Raw genomic sequence first — 24,478 nt, 5'->3', positions numbered from 1 at the left:
AAGCTACTTACTTTCTCTCAGCTTAAGTTTCTTTATTTAGCAAATGTGAAAAATTATAGTTGTGTCACAGTTTTGTTGTGAGAAGTAAATGATGCATCATGTAAAGAGTCTAATCATTAACTCATAATTGGAATGTAATAAATGGTATTTATTTTTGGTTATTATACATTTCCAGGTATAGGCAAGATGTGTTTTATGAAGGGAAATGACTGGACGCTCAACACGTTTCAGAGGCAAGTGAATTTGGTAGCCATTTACAAAGGAAATATAAGAAATAAGATGAATACAACACAAAAGCCTAGGTGGTTTTGGAAAGTACTATGTATTACCTACTGTGACCACAGAAAAGTCTTTCTGTGGAATGAATTGGACAATTGCATCAATTCTTTCTAAGATGAAGTTAACACTTTAGGGTGCTGTTTATCATGCAGAGTATGAAAATTATCATGGAAAAGGATTCATATCCATACCTTTTGTTTTCCTCTGGTAAACTTTATCAAGAAAATGAATTTATAGTGCCACTTTTTTCTCATTAAATCTTTGTCATAAACAAACAATATCAGAATTATAATGCCTCATCTATGTTTCAAATTCATACTCTTCTTCCTCTTTAATATTTTCTGTTTACATTGCATGATATGCTATAGTACTTCTCAAATGGCTCAAGTGGTACAATCATGAAAATTAGATGTGAGGTCACAAAAATGGCTGTGACCATGTTTTGATATTGTTTTGATAATTTGTTATTGTTTTGATAATCCCATTGTTTTGATAATTTCAAAGCGGTCCCAACAGAACTCCCTCCCACTTCATCACTACACTGTTGCAAGTTTGAGTTTTTTTCAGATATAATAAATATTTATACATTCCGGTGATTGTCATAAAGGACAACTTAGCACATGTAATTACAGTGCTAAAAAGGAACACATGTTTACTTATACTATGTTTCAGGGACATCTACATCTGTTTACAGCTATAAATGTCCGTTATAAGATAACATTTTGTTTCTTCATATTGTAGAGAACTTCCATTAAAAAAAAGAACTGTAAAACTCACATTTGTCCATTTTGCTTTACAACACTGTAGCAAGGAACCTTGAGGGACACTTTTATTTCATATTCTTATACTCCCAGTATCTGCAAAATTTCCAAGGGTAGTATTTGGAGGATGTAATTGAAAACAAAACCAGTAGACTGGGATTCTACTTAGTAACTGTGTGACTTTAGGGCCGTCACTTAATACCCTTGGGTTTCAGTTGACTTTTCTGTTAAAAGAGGGATTTGTTTCAGGGTGGCTGATCCTCAAAGTCTCTTCTAACTTCAGGTCTGCACAAGATACTTTTTTTCGAATCCAATTTTCTTGTTATGTGAAAATTCCTCTTTCTTTGGTTAAAGAAGGCAGGCAAGAGGGGAAAGTCTCCATTTAATCTTATCAGTGTACTCGTATGATCCTGCAATATCCAAAGCATATTTTCACCTGTTCTGGAGGGGTGTGCAGTCACTTTTGTGGTTTGGGGTTTCTTAATAATACTGAGATATGAAGTATAGAAACAATCTTAAAACCCCATCTGCAATTCTATGGTTGTAAAACTACCTACAATATTCCATGCTTGTTAATTGAAATACAGTTTAATTAAAAGTTTATCACCTATTGTAGCATTAGTGAACAAAGAATTAATGAATTTTTCTTAGTAACAGTAAGTTAACTAAAAATAAATTTTGATTTTAAAAACTACAATAGTAATTAATAAATGTATGTTATAATAAGAAACCATTTCATGGAGAACAGGCTTGTTGTGGCTAAGGGCTTGCGTAACTCAATGAATCTATGAGTCAAGCCATAGAGGGACAGCCAAGACATATGGGTTGTGGTGAATAGTTCTGACAAAATGTGATCCACTTCAGGAGGTAATGGCAAACCATGCTAGTATTCTTGCCTGGAGAATCAATCCCATGGGCAGTATGAAAAGTTAAAAAATATTACACTGGAAAATGAGCCCTCCAAGTCAGAAGGTATGCAATATGCTACTGGGGAAGAGCAGAGGGCAATTACTAATAGTTCCAGAAACAAATTAAGGGGCTGGGCCAAAGCAGAAAAGACATGTAGCTGTGGATGTGTCTGGTGGTGAAATTAAAGTCTAATACTTTAAAGAATAATAATGCATGGGAACCTGGAATGTTAGGTCCACAAATCAAGGTAAATTGGATGTACTCAAGCAGGAGATGGCAAGATGGAACAAAGACATCTTATGAATCAGTGAACTAAATTGAATAGGAATGGGCGAATTTAATTCAGATGACCATTGTATCTAATAATGTGGGCAGGAATCCCTTAGAAGAAATGGAGTAATTTCCATAGTCAATAAGAGTCTGAAATGCAGTACTTGGGTGCAACCTCAGAAACGACAGAATGATCTCAGTTTGTTTCCAAACAAACCATTCAACATTACGGTAATCCAAGTCTATACCACAATCACTAATGCTGAAGAAGCTGAAATTGACTTGTTCTATGAAGACCTACAACATCTTCTAGAACTGACACCAAAAAAAGATGTCCTTTTCATCACAGGGGATTGGAATGCCAAAGCAGAAAGTCAAGAGATACCTGGAATAACAGGCAAGTTTGACCTTGGAGTACAAAATGAAACAGGGAAAAAGCTAACAGAGTTTTGTCAAGAGAACATGCTGGTCATAGCAAACATGCTTTTCCGACAATCCAAGAGGCAACTTTACACGTGACCATCACCATATGGGCAATATGGAAATCAGATTGACTATGTTCTTTGCAGCCAAAGATGGAGAAACTATACAGTCAGCAAAAACAAGACTGTGGCTCAAATCATGAGTTCCTTATTGCAAAATTCAGGCTCAAATGGAGGAACTAGGGAAAACCACTATGCCATTCAGTTCAGTTCAGTTCAGTCGCTCAGTCGTGTCCGACTCTTTGCGACCCCATGAATTGCAGCACACCAGGCCTCCCTGTCCATCACGAACTCCCGGAGTTCACCCAAATTCATGTCCATCGAGTCAGTGATGCCATCTCGTCCTCTGTGGTCCCCTTCTCCTCCTGCCCCCAATCCCTCCCAGCATCAGAGTCTTCTCCAATGAGTCAACTCTTCGCATGAGGTGGCCAAAGTACTGGAGTTTCAGCTTTAGCATCATTCCTTCCAAAGAAATCCCAGGGCTGATCTCCTTCAGAATGGACTGGTTGGATCTCCTTGCAGTCCAAGGGACTCTCAAGAGTCTTCACCAACACCACAGTTCAAAAGCATCAATTCTTCGGTGCTCAGCCTTCTTCACAGTCCAACTCTCACATCCATACATGACCACAGGAAAAACCACCTAAATCAAATTCCTTATGATTATACAGTGGAGGTGACAAATAGATCCAGGGGATTAGATCTGATAGAATGCATGAAGAACTATGGGTGGAAATTCATAACATTGTACAGGAGGCAGTGACCAAAACCATACCAAAGAAAAAGAAATGCAAGAAGGCAAAGTGGTTGTTTAAGGAGGTTTTACAAATAGCTGAGGGATGAAGAGAAGTGGATAGCAAGGGCGAATTCTGCAACTGAATGCAGAATTCCAGAGAATAGCAAGGAGATATAAGGCCTTCTTAAATCAACAGTGCCAAGAATAAGAGGAAAACAATAGAATGGGAAAGACTAGAATTCACTTCAAGAAAACTGAAAGTACAAAGGGAACATTTCATGTAAGGATGGGCATGAAAAAGGACAGAAATTGTAAGGACCTAACAGAAGCAGCAGGAGATCAGTCCTGGGTGTTCTTTGGAAGGACTGATGCCAAAGCTGAAACTCCAATATTTTGGCCACCTCATGCAAAGAGTTGACTCATTGGAAAAGACTCTGATGCTGGGAGGGATTGGGTGCAAGAGGAGAAGGGGACGACAGAGGATGAGGTGGCTGAATGGCATCACCGACTCGATGGACATGAATTTGGGTGAACTCTGGGAGTTGCTAATGGACAGAGAGGCCTGCTAAGTTGCTTCAGTCGTGTCGACTCTGTGCGACCCCATAGACGGCAGCCCACCAGGCTCCCCCGTCCCTGGGATTCTCCAGGCAAGAATACTGGAGTGGGTTGCCATTTCCTTCTCCAATGCATGAAGGTGAAAAGTGAAGGTGAAGTCGCTCAGTCCTGTCCGACTCTGAGCGACCCCACGGACTACAGCCTACCAAGCTCCTCCATCCATGGGATTTTCCAGGCAAGAATACTGGAGTGGGGTGCCATCGCCTTCTCTGACAGAGAGGCCTAGCGTGCTGTAATTCACGGGGTCACAAAGAGTCAGACATGACTGAGTGACTGAACTGAACTGAACTGAACAGAAGCAGTGACCAGACCACCTGACCTGCCTCTTGAGAAACCTGTATGCAGGTCAGGAAGCAACAGTTAGAACTGGATATAGAACAACAGAATGGTTCCAAATAGGAAAAGGAGTACATCAAGGGTGTATATTGTCACCCTGCTTATTTAACTTCTATGCAGAGTACATCATGAGAAACGCTGGGCTGGATGAAGCACAAGCTGGAATCAAGATTGCCGGGAGAAATATCAAATCTCAGGTATGCAGATGACCATAAGATGACCACCCTTATGGCAGAAAGCAAAGAGGAATTAAAAAGCCTCTTGATGAAAGTGAAAGAGGAGAGTGAAAAGTTGGCTTAAAGCTCAACATTCATAAAACTAAGATCATGGCATCTGGTCCCATCACTTCATGGCAAATAGATGGGGGAACAGTGGAAACAGTGACTGACTTTATTTTTTGGGCTCCAAAATCACTGCAGATGGTGATTGAAGCCATGAAATTAAAAGACGCTTGCCCCTTGGAAGGAAAGTTATGACCAACCTAGACAGCATATTGAAAAGCAGAGACATTACTTTATCAACAAAGGTCCGTCTAGTGAAGGCTATGGTTTTTCCAGTGGTCATGTATGGATGTGAGAGTTGGACTATAAAGAAAGCTGAGCACCGAAGAATTGATGCTTTTGAACTGTGGTGTTGGAAAAGACTCTTGAGAGTCCCTTGGACTGCAAGGAGATACAACCAATCCATCCTAATGGAGATTAGTCCTGGGTGTTCATCAGAAGGACTGATGTTGAAGCTGAAACTCCAATTCTTTGGCCACCTGATGTGAAGAACTGACTCATTTGAAAAGACCCTGATGCCGGGAAAGATTGAGGGCAGGAGTAGAAGGGGATGACAGAGGATAAGATGGTTAGATGATATCACCGACTCAATGGGCATGGGTTTGGGTGGACTCCAGGAGTTGGTGATGGACAGGGAGGCCTGATGTGCTGCAGTTCATGGGGTCGCAAAGAGTCAAACACGACTGAGCGACTGAACTGAACTGAACAGAAATCGAAGAGATTTGGAAGAGGTAGCAGGAATACACAGAAGAGCTACATGAGAAACTACGTTGGTGTGGTCACTCACCCAGAGCTCGACATCTGGGAGTTTGAGGTCAAGTGGGCCTTGGGAAGCATTACTATGAACAAAGCTAGTGGAGGATGGAAACCCAGCTGAGCTATTTCAAATCCTAAAAGATGATGCTGTTAGAGTGCTGCACTCAAAATATCAGGAAATTTGGAAAATTTAGCAGTGGCCACAGGACTGGAAAAAATCAGTTTTCAATCCAATCCCAAAGAAGGACAATGCCAAATAATGTTCAAACTACCATACAGTTGCACTCATTTGACATGCTAATGCTCAAAATGCTTCAAGTTAGGCTTCAGTAGTGTGTGAACCAAGAACTTCCAGATGTGCAAGCTGGATTTAGAAAAGGCAGAGGAACAAGAGATCAATTGTCAACATTCGTTGGATCATGGAGAAAGCAAGACAGTTCCAGAAAAAACATCTACCTCTGCTTCACTGACTACACTAAAGCTTTTGACTGTGTGGATCACAACAAACTGTGGAGGTGATGGATGTTAACTAAACTTAACGTGGTAATCATTTTGCATTGTATACACATATCTGATTCATGTGGTCGCAAAGAGTTGGACACGACTGAGCGACTGAACTGAACTGAACTGAATTATAGGTTGTACAACTTAAACTAACACAATGTTATGTCAATTAAAATCTCAATAAAACTGGGGAAAAAAGAAATGAACTATCAAGCTATGAAAGGACATGGAAGAAACTTAAATGCATGAGTGTGTGCTAAATCACTTCAGTTGTATCTAATTCTTTGTGACCCTATGGATGGTAGCCTACCATGGTTCTCTATCCATGGTATTCTCCAGGCAAGAATACAGGAGTGGGTTTCCATACGTTCCTCCAGGGGATCTTCCCAACCCAGGGATTAAACCTCCATCTCTTACATTGGCAAGCAAGTTCTTTATTACTAGAACCACCAAATGTATTTTACTAGGTAAAAAAAGAAAAAATTGTGCTGAGTAGACTACACTTGCATGAGTACAACTATATGACATTCTGGAAAAGGCAAAACTATAGAGATAATAAAATATCAAAAAAGAAAAATATTGAGATTCTGAGAGAAATAAAAAATAATATTAATAGTTGCCAGGGCGAGAAGGATGAATAGGTGGAGCACAAGATTTTCCGGGCAATGAAAATACTCTATGATAATATAATGATGTATGCATGTCATTATACATTCATCTAAATCCATAGAATGGAGGACACCAAGAGTGAACCCTCAGGTAAACTGTAGACTTTGGATGAAGATGTGTCAATGTAGGTTCATCCTCAGCAAAAAATGTACCACTTTGGTGAGTGTGATGTTGATAATGGAGGATGTTATGTATGTGTTGGGGCAGAGGTATATGGGAAATCTCTACCTTTCTTTCTATCTTATTGTAAACCTAAAAGTGCTCTAAAGTGATAAAGGCTTAAAAATATTCAAACATCTGTCTCCATTCACACTACCTCTCTCCACCAACGTAACCAATGTTAACCATCAAAGGATGTTTTCTTTACCACCTTTTTTTTGGTTGTTGTTGCTAAATGAACCAATGCATTTATTTATTTGTTTTTACAATAAGTTTTATTTTTTAATTAATTAATTTATTTTAATTGGAGGCTAATTACTTTACATTATTGTAGTGGTTTTTGCCATCCACTGACATGAATCAGCCATGGGTGTATATTCTTTATCACCTTTTATTGTGCTCATGCAAGCACATGCAAGTAAGATATTTTCCTAATTTATACAGTACATCATAAAACTCAATGTGACTAAAGATACTTGGCTCTCTTCAGTGACCAGCAATACTTCTCTGATTGGCAAAGTCCTTACATATAGCCTATCTTCCCCCAAGCTCAGTCCCAGAACTCAGTCTCCTTTGAAATTGGTAGGATTCCCATTCCCTAAAAATAAAAAGCAGCCATTCATTTCTGAAGAAAGCATTCTCTTGGGGCCTATGAGTAAGCAGAGCTATAAACTTTACTGTAGATATAAAATTTACTTTCCATGCTATAATGTTTGAATGATTTTCATACCTAAACATTTAGCCCTATTGTGTGGGATGTTCAGAGCAGATTCAAAAGCTCCTTTTGTAGCTGTTTAACAAAGAGGGAACAAAACACACACTCAGGTGAAAAAAGTAGCTAGCTGATCACTATCTCACTTCCAAAGTGTTAGCCTTATTCACACCATGCATCAACTTTGATCTCATTTTTAACTACAAAGTGTTAGAAACAAAGTGGAAATTCTGAGAGTTAGAAATACCCTGTTACAAAGTGGGTTGGAAGGTATCCCTTATATTATTCAACCATAGAGATGGTCTAGTTGCCATGGTATATATAGCCCTGATCCAACTGATCAGTAAAAATTAATATACACATCAGGGTTTCTCAAGGAAATAATTGGTTTTGACTAGAGGAGCAGTTTCACACTATGTGCACAATGTTGATCCCGAAATGTCACTCCCTAGATATAGTTTATAACTGGTTGAAAAGCTAGCTCAGCAAGAAGTCAGTACATCTGTATAATATAATGATGAGACATTTTTTAACCTAATGGGACTCTGCATGACAAAAAATTTTTAAGACGATAATAGTACTGGATAAATTATGATCTGCTAGTTCAACCCCCAGAAGGAAAGAATCCTTCTACATAATGTTGCCATAAGAGTTACCAGAAGATTTATGGCTTTTTAAGGAAGAGTTTAATATTTATCTGAATTAAAGATGGAGAATCTGGAATAAAGCAAGAGATTACCTCAGTGACAGCAATCCTCAGACTTCTGGATGTCCAAAGGAGAGAAGTGTCGTAGACCCCAGGATAAGCAGAGTTTTAATTGGCATAATTAAAAGGGAAATTAAAAATGTGTATTGAGGACCTTAGAAGAACCTCAGTAAAGACTTGCTTCAGAAATGAGGCACAATGACTCATAAGAATTGGGAATAATTGTGCCAACAGTTTACCAGTGGCACTTTTGTTCAGATTTATATCGAAACAAAAGAGAAGCATTTGAGAGTCCTATCCAAAATATACACACAGGAAGAGTTTGTGTAGCTTGGATGTAGTTGCAGATTAGACAGGTAGATCTCTAAATCAACAGAAAAGTAGTACCTCGCTTGAGAAAGTCCCCAGAGACATCTTACGTGCTAAGCCTGTTAAGAAGGAAGATTATCATTAGTGTCAATAGATGCAGGCAACTTGGGCAACAGATGTAGGTAATCCACAAGAACTTTGGCTTCTAACAACTGTCTTAGTTATGCCCAGCTGTGCATCTGCCAATGCTAATCTATCATAACACAACCTGCTATTTACTTTTCCTGCAATGATGGGGATTTAAGAGGAAGAAGAAAGGTGAAACAAGACCTATGAGATAATTCAGAACTTTTTTGAATTTAAACTTTTTTTCTTTTTCTTCCTATTATCTAGAATTATTGACAAGAAAATATGATACCAAATTGCAGCTAGAGTAATCATTGCTGCCAAATTAATATAGGGGGATAAAATTGTTTACTGAGTTTCTTGTTATAGTATTTGCTAATGCCAGGCAGAATCATTTGATAGAAACTAAAAAGAATATAATTTGTTAGGCAGTTATCCATTTTTAATGGTCTGGCTCTTTCACATAAGGATGATCTATCAGGTGGTCTTAAAAAGGATAAACAGCTAAATATAAGTAAAGCACCATAAGTAGTCCTCCAAAGAAAGTAAGATTTATGATAATCCTGCTTAACTGGAAAGAGAAAAAAGAGCAAAACACCCTTGCCTTTCTACCAACCCATATCATTATGTGTGTGTGTGTGTTTAAAATCAGTGAGAATAAGCTCAACAGCTCTTCTTTCAGATGCAAGGCATGTCACTCTCAGAAAAAGTTTTTTTTTCCCCCATTCAGTACTACTTATAGTTGGTAGTATGTGCTTCCTTCCTAATCAAATAGAAGTACAGAGCTCTATGCTAATGAAGTGAGGGTCCTAGGTTCTATCCTAAGCCTGTAGAGTCATTTATATCTTGAAGTCTATGTGACATTTTGACATTCATCCTTTGATGTAAATATTACCAAAACATGTGAAAAACAGACATCCTTCTTGTGTTCCTTGAACTTTGTCCTATTTTTGAGCTTTATCCTAAACTATATCCTCACTGTGAGAGCTGTTGGTAAGGAACAGGCTAAACTCTGAGGTGCCCTCTGGGCTTCTGCCATACTCATGTTGGGCCAATAATTTCCTTTATGCTTGTAAAGGACCCTACAGATTTCTATCCCTTTTACAAGAAATTGAGCATTAAAAAAATAAAGCACCTATAATTGTTTTAAGAGATTAACTTGGAGCCAGGTAGATTCCCTCATGGGTGAAAGGGTACATAATGTGTCTTCAGGAGGAGGGAACAGAAGAACTTTGGTAGTATAGAGGAGCTGCATTAATGTCTGTAGATCCCAACTTCTTAAACTAAAAGCTTTTGCAGACTGACACAGTAGTCATTCTTTTAAGGTTCGTGCCAGCAGAAGGCATTGACGTATTTATTTTGGTTAAATGTTACAGAGTTGCCATTTTTGGGTAGGTGAAGAATGACTTAATGTCGGCAGTTTCATATGGTTCAACCTCAGAGTTAAGCCCCTCTAACATCTGTCACTTTAGCATACTGGACAAAACATGGGAGTTTTAAGCAGACAAAAGTGGAAGGAAATTTCACCTCTACCAAGTATGTGATTTTGGTAAAGTATCAATGTCTATCTCAACTGTAGTTTCTTTATTTGTAAATTGAGGAGATGAAAACCTCTTTCATAGGATGGATGTGTGAACAGAGGACAGCATGCAAAAATTACTTTACACAGTGCTTTCAGTAAATAGTAGTTACTGCTAACCCAGAGATCATTCTTAAAGCTAACCTTATAAAATTCATAAGGAGACTGTTGACACAGGAAGTAGACTAGTGGTTGCCTAGTGCTTGGAAATCAGGGGGAAAATGTGAAGTGATTACTAATAGACATTTTAGGATCATAAACTTTTCTACAATTAGACTGCAGTTACAGTTACACAACTCTGAATATACTAAAAAATCATGGAATTGTACACTTGAAATGGGTTAATTGTATGGTACGTGAATTATATGTCAATAATGTTGCTTTTGGAGAAGGCAATGGCACCCCACTCCAGTACTCTTGCCTGGAAAATCCCATGGATGGAGGAGCCTGGTAGGCTGCAGTCCATGGGGTCGCTAAGGGTCGGACACGACTGAGCGACTTCCCTTTCACTTTTCACTTTCATGCATTGGAGAAGGAAATGGCAACCCACTCCAGTGTTCTTGCCTGGAGAATCCCAGGGATGGCGGAGCCTGGTGGGCTGCCGTCTACGGGGTCACACAGAGTCGGACACGACTGAAGCGACTTAGCAGTAGCAGCAGCAATGTTGCTTTTAAAGTTATAAAGAAAAGTTAAAAAAAAAAATAAAGTTATAAAGAGGGACACAAAAAATCAGAGTGAGAATTTCAAGCTATTTGGAAAAATATGTTTAGATTTGGCCTTTCACAAGTTTCATTTATAGGCTTTACACAAACAAACCTCTGAGTTCTTCCTGAATTAATCCAGTTTAGTATGAGAGTCATCACAAAGCATTATTTCTAATTGGCTATTTCTGGTACTAGCCACAGGGGAAGGGGTTGTTGTTTATTGCTATTCTACATCTGGCAAACATCTAGTTTCAATATAACAAATGTCATGAAGGAAAGATTTATTTCAAGATTTACTTCAGAGTTGGAAAAAAAGCTCCAATTGACAGACCGTTTGGCTGTCTGTCTCACATCTCAGGCCTCCCGGTGCTTGGTGCATAGTCATATGAAAAAGAAAGCTGTGTTCCCCAACACTTGCTCATTCTAATTGCACAAATGCAATGTGAGTCTGGTTTTGAACAGCAGCACAGCTTGGACAATGTTCAATCACTACACAGAGTCTGGGCAATGTAAAGAGCAGACCAGGGAAGCCTAAAAAGAGAGCATAATAGTAATTTGCCCAGATGATCAAATTACATTTTCCTCTTCTAACTGTTAGACATTTACAGGGACACAATTTGGGGATGCCCTTGGGTCCTATTTAATCCCTATGTTAAAAACTAAGTATTTGCTAATCAATCTCAAGTATTGCAATTTTTGTTTGTTTTCATTGATACCTGTTTTCTTCAATATAAACAAGTATCATCTTAGTATAGTGAATTTTCTATGTATACTCTTGTACATGGCTAAATACTGCACTTTCAGTCCTGGCTGAATATTAATGAAAATAGTGATAAGCCTTTGTATCAACATGGATGTAATCTACCAATTTTCTGATGATTCTTATTTGATAGCCATCAAATTGATCCTTCCTGATTAGCCATCATTTACATTCAGCATCTATATAGGATCTTAAATGTTCTAAATTCATACAGTAGCCTTCTGACATCTTTGGGATGTTAAATGTTTTTGGTTTTTACTGTATAGTTTTAATAGTACTACTTTCTATCCCCATTCATTCAAATTTTTAGTTTTATTTTTTTAATGTAATTTATTTTTTTAAATTGGAGGATAATTGCTTTACAATATTGTATTGGTGTTTTTTATTTTTAAGGAAATAAAACCAGAAAAGGAAAAAGTCAAAGACTCTTAGTATAGTTTCAGAAATCACAGTCTCTGACTCAGTTCTAATTGTTCTTTTTAAATCTCCCTCAGTGATTTGGGTTTATTCAAAGCTTGATCTTACATTAGAAACAAGAGTATTTTTATTTGGAACGTGTTTCTGTGTCCTGACAAAGTCACTCTCTTCTGTGAGAGTCCTTCTTTCCAGCCTTGTTTATCCCATCAGGCATTCCTGCCAGAAACAGCCCTGTTTACAAAACTGGCTTCGTTCGATGGAGTATTTTACTGAGCTCAGCCCTGCACTCACACCGCAGCCTGTTTAACATGGAACAGGCACAGGCCTGAAGCGCACTAGAGAATGCTCAAAAAGCTTGATGTGTCGCGAAGAAAAGTGGATGCATTTGGATGAAAATGAAGCAGTGCGAGAGGGAGCAAGAGCAGGGGCTTGTGGTCAGCAGAGACCAAAGCAAACAAAAGGAAAGGGGAGGTTTTTGGTGGGAGGGGCTGAAGGGGAAAACGCGCTGGTTCAGGAGTGTGGGACAGAGGTGTCTGCTGTTTGAAAGCATGTCCTTCAAGAAACAGGCTTCCCAGGTGGCGCTAGTGGTAAAGAACCCACCTGCCAATGTAGGTAGACACAAGAGATCCGAGTTCGATCCCTGGGTTGGGAAGATCCCCTGGAGAAGGAAATGGCAACCCACTCCAGTATTCTTGCCTGGAGAATCCTATGGACAGAGGAGCCTGGTGGGCTTCAGTCCATAGGGTAAAAAGAGTCTGAAAGGACTGAGTGTGCACATGATATGACATGAATAGAGGACCAGATTCTAATTCAGGGAATTTTATACATAGAACATTACTGTATACAAATCTGGATAGAAAGGAATTCCAGTTTTGAATACTGCATCATGATACATTTGTATATAGTCCATCCTGTTAAGGATTTTTTTTTTTAAATCCAAAAGTATTATGCAGTGAATTAATTTCCCCACCCCCCAACATCTATGTAATTTATTCATAAAATAAAATCAGTGATCAAGTATTGCAAGTCATAGTTTCATCTTTATTAACATATCATCCTCTGATGATGCAGTATCTTACTGTTTCAATGTGTGTGTGTGTGTGTTTAGATCAATAGCACCTATAAGTAATATCCAGAATTAAATAACAACAATAAATTGCTAGAAAGTAGTCAGACTATCAGTACTGAACTGACTATGAGGCCAACACAAGCAGGATATCTGAGGTAGATGACAGCAAGTAGGGTCAGCTCAATGTAAGTTGTGAAATAGACAATGCCTTTCTTTAGTACTTTTCCAGCCCATTTTCTCCCAGGAACCCAGTGCGTTATGATGTCTTCTGTGTACTCAGAGCTGATACTGCTAAATATCATGAGAACCAATTCTTCTGCCAGGCAACCCAATGCTCTGGATTTTTTTTTCTGGTCACCTCCATCAATATTTACCCATTCAGTATATCCCACTCTTTGGTTGTATTCTATTTTATGGCTAGTCTGATACAATAATTCAAGCTGAGAGGTTAATACTTTGAAAGAGTTCTATGTTTTTCCTTTTCCAAGAAGCATCTGTATTTTAACAGGAAACTGTAATGCCCTAAATTACAGATAATCTAGTTGGGGAAACTGTGTATAAATTATGGTCATCTTTTCTATTTGGATAAAAGAACAAGATTGATACATATTTATTTATAAATTAGATGACATATTAAGAGGAAATTGCAGTCAATAAGGATTTAAGATCTGCTACAAGAAGCTAGAAAAAGTCATCTTAAATAATGAAGCTTGCCTTAGGACTATAGGTAAATATAGGAGCAAGAAGATCAACCAACACTGAAAAAACCAAAGATGGGGTAGTATTTTTGAGTACTCTAAAAAGCATAAATGAGCCTATACATTTAGATAGGCTCTTCAAACATCAACTATAGCCACAAACTATTGACTTCTGTCATAGAAGTGGGAAGAAGAACTTCAAGTCATCGGTCTTTTGAGTAATAACCATTTTGAATATAGAAAAATAATATCTGTGGGACTTGTAATTTATACATATACACAAACAAATGTATTAAAGAGCAGATATCTCTACATCACTGAGCTTCAGATGTATCAGTTGTATAACATTTAAGACTTCAAACAATATGCCCTCTTATCATTTTACAACTATGAGTTATTTACAGATAAAAGCCTTTACAATCAAATGGGGAAGAAAGAGACGAGCAAGTACGTGACAGGAGCTAAGTCACATGGTGTTCTTCCTTATTATTTTTATTTCAAAGGCATACATTTATCTTGCTTGAATGTCTTCTCAAAAGAAACATTAAATATGCTAATTTTGTGGAATTACTGGGGAAAAAAAAACAAGTTGTTATGACATTAGATTTTAAAGATCTGCCTTTTGGTATTCTGTCTCAACACTCCTATCTGATTTTTCCAGCAACTTAGTTCTCTTTGACCTAGTGGTAATCAATCCACGTTAAGTGTGTCACTAAGCTTTCAAGAAAGTCATATGCTGGGTACTCTCACTACTACTATGTACTACATTTTTGGGAAAGAGTTTCTATGGTTGTATCAGAGTATATATGCACTTCAAAGTTCTTTTAATTTGAAAATGTTAGAGCAGTGACAGATATAAAGAGTGACAGGAGTGTAACATGGGGGTAAATTCTATGACAACAGTCAAAAAAAGCCGGAGGCAATTGTTCCAGCTTTGAAGGCAAAGAGAATAGTATTAAAATAAATATGGTCAGAGAAGTAAGAAGTCATCCTCCCATTAATAAGAACTAGATAGCATTTTTTCTTCTTGGCTAAACAATAAAATTCCATAAGCGTAAGTGACACTGCCTCTCTGTTCCCTTGACTAATTGGCAGAGTATTCTGCTGCATTGTAAGTTATTCTCAAATCACTTATTATGTTCACATTTTATTAGTATTTTTGGCTTACTTAGCAGGTATCTCATCAATCAGACCCTATATGTAAGTAGGTATGATACCAGTGAGACTAACAGGCTCAGGAACAGAAAATTCAGAAAAGATCAAGCAGAAACAATTAGGAAGATGAACCTTTGATTATAGGACTTGGAACATAAAGTTGAATTTAAAGTTACAGTAGGAACTTGAGTTACTGAGAAGCAGATGACACTGCACTCCATTTCTTCCAAGTCTCTGAGTGGTTGGACAAAGAAAGAATGGCAAAGACAAAGTTTCCACCACTGTCCCTTTAAATACTAGCTTGTTGGCTTTCCAGTTCTAGTAGTAGCGAAGAAAATTGTAGTAGAAGAAGGCTGAGCGCCAAAGAATTGATACTTTTGAACTGTGGTGTTGGAGAAGACTCTTGGGAGTCCCCTGGACTGCAAGGAGATCCAACCAGTCCATTCAGAAGGAGATCAGCCCTGGAATTTCCTTGGAGGGAATGATGCTAAAGCTGAAACTCCAGTACTTTGGCCACCTCATGCGAAGAGTTGACTCATTGCAAAAGACTCTGATGCTGGGAGGGATTGGGGGCAGGAGGAGAAGGGGAAGACAGAGGATGAGATGGCTGGATGGCATCACCAACTCAACGGACATGAGTTTGAGTGAACTCCGGGAGTTGGTGATGGACAGGGAGGCCTGGTGTGCTACAGTTCATGAGGTCGCGAAGATTCGGACACGACTGAGTGACTGAACTGAACTGAACTCTCACTCAGACAATAATTATGAAATCTATGTTTATGCAGCTTTTACCCCGAAATAGTGCCAAGAACATGAACCATGAGGCAGCTAGAAATCAAGTAGAAAGCCTGGCTTGAGGAGTCAAATAATGAAATTCAAGGATATCAGTTCAGTGGGAAATTAAAGGAAGGGATTCTGACAAAAAGGAAGTTAGAGAGGTCCCAAATCTGCATATAAACTCCTTTCAAATTCCAGTATAATTCATGAACTGTGTATTTATGTGGTATACTTCAAAGAACCCAGGAAAAAGAAGAGCCAGAAGACTGAAAACACTGCATAGATTTTTCAGCAGTTACCCATTGCAGATAAGACAGAGTTTGGAGTTTAGAGGGGCTTCATAAACACTTGAGCCTTACCACTGAAACCCAAGAAAGACCATGGCTAAGAGGTAATAGTTATGATATTAAGGTATTCATCTTAGCACAAAAAGAAAAAAGAGCTGAAGGAGATTCACTCGAATCAAGCATAAAAGCAAGTCTCCACAAGTTCAATTTGATCTAATAATTTACAACATATATACTTCAGGGGAACACAACAGAATCCAAGGACTCTACAATGAATTATCAAAAAGTCCAGTGTAAAAATAATAAAAATATTGAAACCTGCAAAGAAATAGGAATGTTTGATCTATAATTAAAAGAAAAAGCAGTTAGTGGAAAAGGAGTTCTAGATGACCCAGCTTATTGAATTAGCAGAAAAAGATTTTAAAGCAGGCATTAAATATGCTCAAGTTCTTAAAAGAAAACATCATCAAATTGAGTGAACTACTGGGAAATCTCAGTGAATAAATAAGATCTACTTTAAAAATTAAACGGGCATTTGATAATTTAAAAGTGAAACCAGAAATGAAAAATTCTTTTAAAAGTAGACTGAGAATAATAGGAGTCAGTGAAATTGAAGATACTTCAATTTACTTCAGTTCAGTTGCTCAGTTGTGTCCAACTCTTTGCAACCCTATGGACTGCAGCACGCCAGGCCTCCCTGTCCATCACCAACTCCCGGAGTTTACCCAAAGTCATGTTAATTGAGTCAGTGATGTCATCCAACCATCTCATCCTCTGTCATCCCCTTCTCCCGCCTTCAATCTTTCCCAGCATTAAGGTCTTATCAAATGAGTCAGTTCTTCTCATCAGGTGGCCAAAGTATTGGAGCTTCAGTTTCAACAACAGTCCTTCCAATGAATATTCAGGACTGATTTCCTTTAGGATTGACTGGTTGGATCTCATTGCAGTCCTAGGGACTCTCAAGAGTCTTACCCAACACCACAGTTCAAAAGCATCAATTCTTCGGCACTCAGCTTTCTTTATAGTCCAACTCTCACATCCATATATGACTACTGGAAAAAACAAAGCTTTGACTAGACCGACCTTTGCTGGCAAAGTAATGTCTCTGCTTTTTAACATGCTGTCTAGGTTGGTCAGATCTTTTCTTCCAAGGGGCAAGGGTCTTTTAAATTCATGGCTGTAGTCACCATCTGCAGTGATTTTGGAGCCCCCCAAAATGAAGTCTCTCACTCTTTCCTTTGTTTCCCCATCTATTTGCCATGAAGTAATGGGATCATATGCCATGATCTTAGTTTTCTGAATGTTAAATTTTAAACCAACTTTTTCACTCTCCTCTTTCACTTTCATCAAGAGGCTCTTTAGTTCTTCTTTGCTTTCTGCCATAAGGGTCATGTCATCTGCATATCTGAGGTTATTGATATTTCTCCCAGCAATCTTGATTCCAGCTTGTGCTTCCTCCAGCCCAGCGTTTCTCATGATGTACTCTGCGTGTAAGTTAAATAAGCAGGGTGACAATATATAGCCTTGACATACTCCTTTTCCTATTTGGAACCAGTCTGTTGTTCCATGTCCAGTTCTAACTGTTGCTTCCTGACCTGCATACAGATTTCTCAAGAGGCAGGTCAGGTGTTCTGGTATTCCCATCTCTTTCAGAATTTTCCACAGTTTATTGTGATCCACACAGTCAAAGGCTTTGGCATAGTCAATAAAGCAGAAATAGATGTTTTTCTGGACCTCTCTTGCTTTTTCCATGATCCAGAAGATGTTGGCAATTTGATCTCTGGTTCTTCTGCATTTCCTAAAACCAGCTTGAACATCTGGAAGTTCACGGTTCACGTAATGTTGAAGCCTGGCTTGGAGAATTTTGCACATTACTTTACTAGTGTGTGAGATGAGTGCAATTGTGCAGTAGCTCGAGTGTTCTTTGGCATTGCCTTTCTTTAGGATTGGAATGAAAACTGACCTTTTCCAGTCCTGTGGCCACTGCTGAGTTTCCAAATTTACTGGCCTGTTGAGTGCAGCACTTTCACAGCATAATCTTTGAGGATTTGAAATAGCGTAACTGCAATTCCATCACTTCCACTAGCTTTGTTCATAGTGATGCTTCCTAAGATCCAGTTGATTCAAATGAAGAAGAGGAAACAAAGATTAATACAAAAATTAAGAGAATATCAGTAATTTTCAAGACAATATTAAGCATATAAAATGCATGAAATTAGACACCCAGGTGGAGAGAATGGAGTATAAAATATTGTTAAAATAATAATTGAATATTTCTAAAATTAGTTAAAAATATGAAAAACAAATAACTTACAGATTCAGGAAGTTTAGCTAACACAAAGTAGGATGAATTTAAAGAAAACCACATCTGAGCATTTTGTAGTTAAATTACAATAAACTGAAAATAAAGATATTATATTGAAGGCAACAAAGAAATAAGGCGCATTACATACAGCAAAAAACAATGATATGTTACAGTCAAATTCTCACCAAAAGCAATCGAAACCAAAAGAAAAAGCAACCACATCTTTACAGTGCTGAAAAAAACTATAAGATACTCTTCCAAATGTGAGTGATATAAAGATATTTTAAGATAAACTGTTACCAGAATATCTAAGCTACAAGAAATGTTAAAGAAAATTCTTAAGAGTGAGGAACTATACCAGGTGGAAACTCAGATCTACAGGGAAAAATGAAAATCAGGAATGGTAAATATAAGGGTAAAATTTAAAAATATTATCTTTCTCCCACATCTTAATATTTTTAAAAGATTACTGACTGTTTAAAGGGAAAACACTGCATTGTTGAGTTTATAACTTATGTAAACATAAACCATATTATAATAATAACACAAAGAGTGATGGGTATATGAAATTCTGACTTTTAGGGTATTTATTTTTTAAATTAATGGATACAATATTTACTCTAAATATGCTGTGATAAGATTAAGATGCATAGTCTAATCCTTAGAACAGCTACTAAAATGACATCAGAATGCTAATTAAATATCTAATAAAAAAAATGTAAAATTAAAAAAAAAAAACTGAATTAACCCAAAGGAAAGCTTTTAATGAGAAGGTATTTCTTAGTCTATTTGCATTTCATGCAATATTGGTACTCGTGCATGCATGTGGGCTGTCATATCTGATTCTTTGTGACCATTTGGACTATATAGCCTGCTAGGTTCCTCTGTCTATGGGATTTTCTAGGCAAGAATACTGGAGTGGATTGCCATTTCATCCTTCAGGGGATCTTCTTGACTCAGGGATTGTAGTTAGGGTTAAATGTGCCATCTTGCTAGTTCTTACATATATTTTTTTGTTTCTGTGATCTTCCTTATTGTCACCATTTGAATTACTTCAATAATTCATACTAGATGAAAAAGCAAGACAGAACTTTATGTGGCCCTCAAGAACCACACTTAAATATAAAGATGTATGGTGGTGGTATAGTTGCTAAGTTATGTCTGACTGTAGCCTGCCAGGCTTCTCTGTCCATGTATATATATCAAAAGTAAAAGAATGTAAAATATATACAATGCAAATGGTAAGCATAAAAAAGCTGAAGTGATTATAATAATATCAAACAAAATGGAATTCAAGAAAAGAGGAATTATTGGTAAAAAATGAGGCATTTATCTTGGTAGAATGTAGTAACATCCTCTGTCAGTTAAGTGAGAGAGAAACTAAATAAAACATTAGTTTTCTGAAATCATTATCAACTAACTTGACTCTATTAACATTTTATAACACTTCACTCAAAAACTGAAGAAAACTCATTGTTTTCTTGTGCACATGGAACCTTAAGCAAGATAGACCATATGCTGGACCTTAAGATACGTTTCAATAAATATAAAAATGTTTACATATTACAGAGAATTTTCTCCAAGCATAATAGTACTAAAATATAAATTAGTTTTAAAAAAGTGTCTAGAAATATCCTTAAATGGTTTAAAATTAAGCAGCCCACTTGTAAATTATCCTAGAGCCAAAGAAGAAATTACCAGGGGATTTGTATAATAAATCCACTGGGCAATGGACACCCAGAACACCAACATGTTGTCAGTGATACCAGTGAAGAAGAAGAAACTCCTGGATGTCAAAATAGGGGAGTTGGATATTGATACAGGATTTCTCCCCTAAGGTCATTGTTGGAGCATTTCAAAGAAGTCATTACAAGTATGTTATTGAAAGAAAAGAAGCATCACTGTAGTTTCTGTGGTGCTGGAAACTTATATGCTTTTCAAATGTGCCTTTCTTAGAAGAAACTCAAACTTGAGTGGTCATGCGAGTATTAATACAACTGAAGAGAGCCCAGTGTAGAGTGCAACTCTGCATTCCTGACCATGACATTTTTTGCTTGGCACCCTTTCTTGAGGAACACAATGGTGTAAATCTTTTCACACGCTAATTGAAAACTAATGTCCATTAAAAGACGACTAATACATGTAAAAGGAAAAAGAGAAAATAAATCTACCAGAAAGACAATGAAAACATGACAGAGCAACATATGTGGGAAGCGGTTAATGTAGAGCATACGTGGAAATGTATACATTTGAATATATAAGAAAAGGAAGTCTTTATACAAAGAAGCAGAAATCAAAATTATTGATCTTAACTTTTACCTTATGAAGTTAAAAGAAGAGAGGGAGGCCTGGCGTGCTGCGATTCACGGGGTTGCAAAGAGTCAGACATGACTGAGAGACTGAACTGAACTGAACTGATAAAAAAGAAAATAATAAAGGGCAAAAATCAATAAAATAGCACAAACAGTAGAAAAACAAAAAAAAATCTGATTCTTTGAAAAGTTTGACAAAATAGATAACTCTGTTGTAGGTCAGTGAACAAATAAAAGGTCAAATACAACTTACAAGTATTAGGAATGAAAGTAGGGATATTATTATAAACCCTACACACATTAAAATGATACTCAAAGAATGTTATGAATAACTTTATGCTAATGAAGCTGACAAGTTGGATAATATGAATTGAAAAAAAAATTGCCAAAGCTGACATGAAAAGATATTTATAATGTCTACATTTATAAAAGAAATTGAACGTATAACAAAAATACTTTTTTGCAAAGAAAATTTCCAGATCACAAGTTCTTGTTGATGAATTCTGTGAAATATTTAAGAAGGAAATAGCCTTAATCTCACAAAACTCTTCCAAAAAATGAAGGGAGTATCCTTCCTAATTTATTTTGTGAGGCCAGAACAATCCAGTTTCCAAAATCTGACAAAGGCACTATAAGAACAGAAAATAACAAACTAATGTTCTTCATGAATATAGACCAAAATAATTTGTTTACCATGATATTACTAAACACAGCAATACAGATAGATAGATAGATAGATAAAGATAATACAGGAATACTTCATTTTATTGTGCTTCACAGATGTGGGTCTTTTTTCTTTTTACAAATTGAAGGTTTTAGGCAATTCTGCATTTTTTCCAACAGTATTAGCTCATTTCATGTCTCTGTGTCACACTTTGGTAATTTTCAAAATATTTCAAACTTTTAATTATTATATTTGTTATCATGATCTGTGGTAAATGACCTTTGATGTTACTACAACTGTAAAATTCAGATGATAAAACAAAATTAGTACTCCCTTCATGAGAGCTTCCCTGATAAATCCGCCTGCAATGCAAGAGACCCCAGTTCAATTCCTGGATCAGGAAGATCGGCTGGAGAAGGGATAGGCTACCACTCCAGTATTCTTGGGCTTCCCTTTTGACTCAGCTGGTAAAATATCCACCTGCAATGCGAGAGACCTGGGTTGGGAAGATCCTCTGAAGAAGGGAAAGGCTACCTATTCCAGTGTTCTGGCTTGGAGAACTCTATGGACTGTATAGTCCACAGGGTCACAAAGAGTCAGACACAACTGAATGACTTTCACTCACTCAAGAGATTAAATTAAATAACGCTTATGAAATACCTGGAATAGAGCCTGGCATATAATAAATGCTCAAAAAGCATATTTTATCACCCTTTTGTCTGCTCTGAAATGGCTCTCCTTGGTTCATGCACTAATAACCAAGTTTTGGTGTTCACATGTACATTTGCTCAAAATGCAGTTTTTATAGATTGGCTCTAATGAAAGATAAATAACAGAAGTTCTCTCTCTAGCCTGAGAGTTTTAAGTTTCTTTCCCAGGCAGTAACCAACCTGATATCTACATTCATAAATTAATTTTGTCTGTTCCAAACTTTCATAGAAACGTAAATATACAGAATACAGTCATTTTTGCCTGGCTACTTTCTGTTGGAATAATGTTTTTAAGATTCATTCATGTTATATGCACTTTTTGTTTGCTCATTTTTGTTGCTGAATAGTATTCCATTTAATAAAAATTATTATAATTTTTTACTTTCTCCTTTAAATGGATATTTTAGTTATTTCCAGGTGAGGCTACTGTGAATAAGGCTGCAACAAACATTACTATCTAAATGAAGTTTTGTTTCTCTTGGGTAAATATATAGAAGTGGAATTGCAGGTCGTTGGGTAATTGTGTATTCGACTTTACAAAAAAATAGCCGAATAGTCATCTAAAGTGGTTGTAAAATCTTATGCTCCAACCTGCAATATATGAGAGATCCAATCATTCTATGCCTTCACCAACATTTGGTATTTTCTTTTTACTTTTTTTCTTTAACTTAAAGCACCATTCTATTGTGGTTCTATTGTGAGCACAAAGGTATATCAGAACGTTTGAAACTTTAGGTGGTTTAAATTTGTGTTTTCCTGTTGACTCATGATGTTATGTACCTTTCCATGTGAAGGCTGGCCCTTTTTAAAAAATTACTTTATTTTTATTGAAGGATAATTGCTTTATGGCATTTTGTTGTTTTCTGTCAAGCCTCAACATAAGTCAGCCATAGGTATACATATATCCCTTCCCTTTTGAAACTCCCTCTCATTTCCCTCCCCATCCCACCCCTCTAGGTTGATACAGAGCCCCTGTTTGAGTTTTCTGAGCCATACAGCAAATTCCCATTGGCTATTTTATATATGGTAATGAAAGTTTCCATGTTACTCTTTCCATACATCTCACTCTCTCCTCGCCTCTCCCCATGTCGGTAATTCTCTATGTCTGTTTCTCCACTGTTGCCCTGTAAATAAATTCTTCAGTACCATTTCTCTAGATTCTGTATATATGTGTTAGAATATGGTATTTATTTTTCTCTTTCTGACTCACTTTACTCTGTTTAATAGGTTCTAGGTTCATCCACCTCATTGCTGCTAAGTCACTTCAGTCGTGTCCGACTCTGTGCGACCCCATAGACGGCAGCCCACCAGGCTCCTCCGTCCCTGGGATTCTCCAGGCAAGAACATTGCAGTGAGTTGCCATTTCCTTCTCCAGTGCATGAAAATGAAAAGTGAAAGTGAAGTCGCTCAGTCCTGAACGACTCTTTGCGACCCCATGGACTGAAACCTACCAGGCTCCTCGGTCCATGGGATTCTCCAGGCAAGAGTACTGGAGTGGGTTGCCATTGCCTTCTCTGAAATTATCACTAAAAATGCTAATCATCATCTAAAGAGAAGAGAATATCTAAAAACTACACTAATTAATAAATTTTACAAGTCCTTTAAGGAAAAGATACTAGATACTAGATACCAGATATCAGAGGAGCTGAATTAGGTTTGTAGTTGCATCAATGTTTTTGATACTAGTTTTCAATAACTGCTATAACAAATTGCCACAAGTATACCAGCTTAAAATAACAATCATTTATTATTTCACAATTTGTGTAGGTCTGAAGTCCAGGTGGGCTAAACTGGGTTCTCTGCTTAGATTTTCACAAGGTTGAAATCAAGGTGTCAGAGAGCTTGAGATCTTATCAGGAGATTCTGGGGGTGAATCTGATTCAAGGCTCATTCAGGTTGTTGGCAGAATTCAGTTCCATAAGGGTGTAGAACTGAGGTCCCCATTTCCCAGCTGCCTGTTGTCTGGGATTGTTCTCAGTTTCTAGACTTCATTTCTACATTCCTTCATTCATGGCTTCCACCATCTTTGAAACCAGCAAGCAGTCTTGTGTTGATTCCTTCTTGTGTGTTGAATCTCTCTGACACCCTCCTCTGACTTCCTCTTCTGTTATCACTCAGGAAGGCTCTCCACTTTAGAAACTATTATCTTATTGGGTCATGTCCAACAGATAATCTCCCATTCTTAAGGTCAAATAACTTGGAACTGTAATTACATCAGCAAAATCCTAAACAGTAGTACTGTATCTAGGTTAGTGTTTAATTACCAGGGGCAGAACCCTTGGAACAGAGTCTTTAGAATTCTGCCTGCTATATTTTGGTTCTGGTCACTTAAATATTTCTGCACAGGGTAAAGTAGAGGAGATGGAAATCATTATAGAAATAAGGATAGTGCTGATTACATTTAACACTCAATTTTGGTTTTCATTTTTTAAAA

Source organism: Bos indicus x Bos taurus, chromosome X (assembly GCF_003369695.1).
Source record: "Bos indicus x Bos taurus breed Angus x Brahman F1 hybrid chromosome X, Bos_hybrid_MaternalHap_v2.0, whole genome shotgun sequence".
Classification (NCBI taxonomy): Eukaryota; Metazoa; Chordata; class Mammalia; order Artiodactyla; family Bovidae; genus Bos; species Bos indicus x Bos taurus.
The sequence above is the reverse complement of the archived record's forward strand: the minus strand, read 5'-3'. Positions refer to the sequence as shown.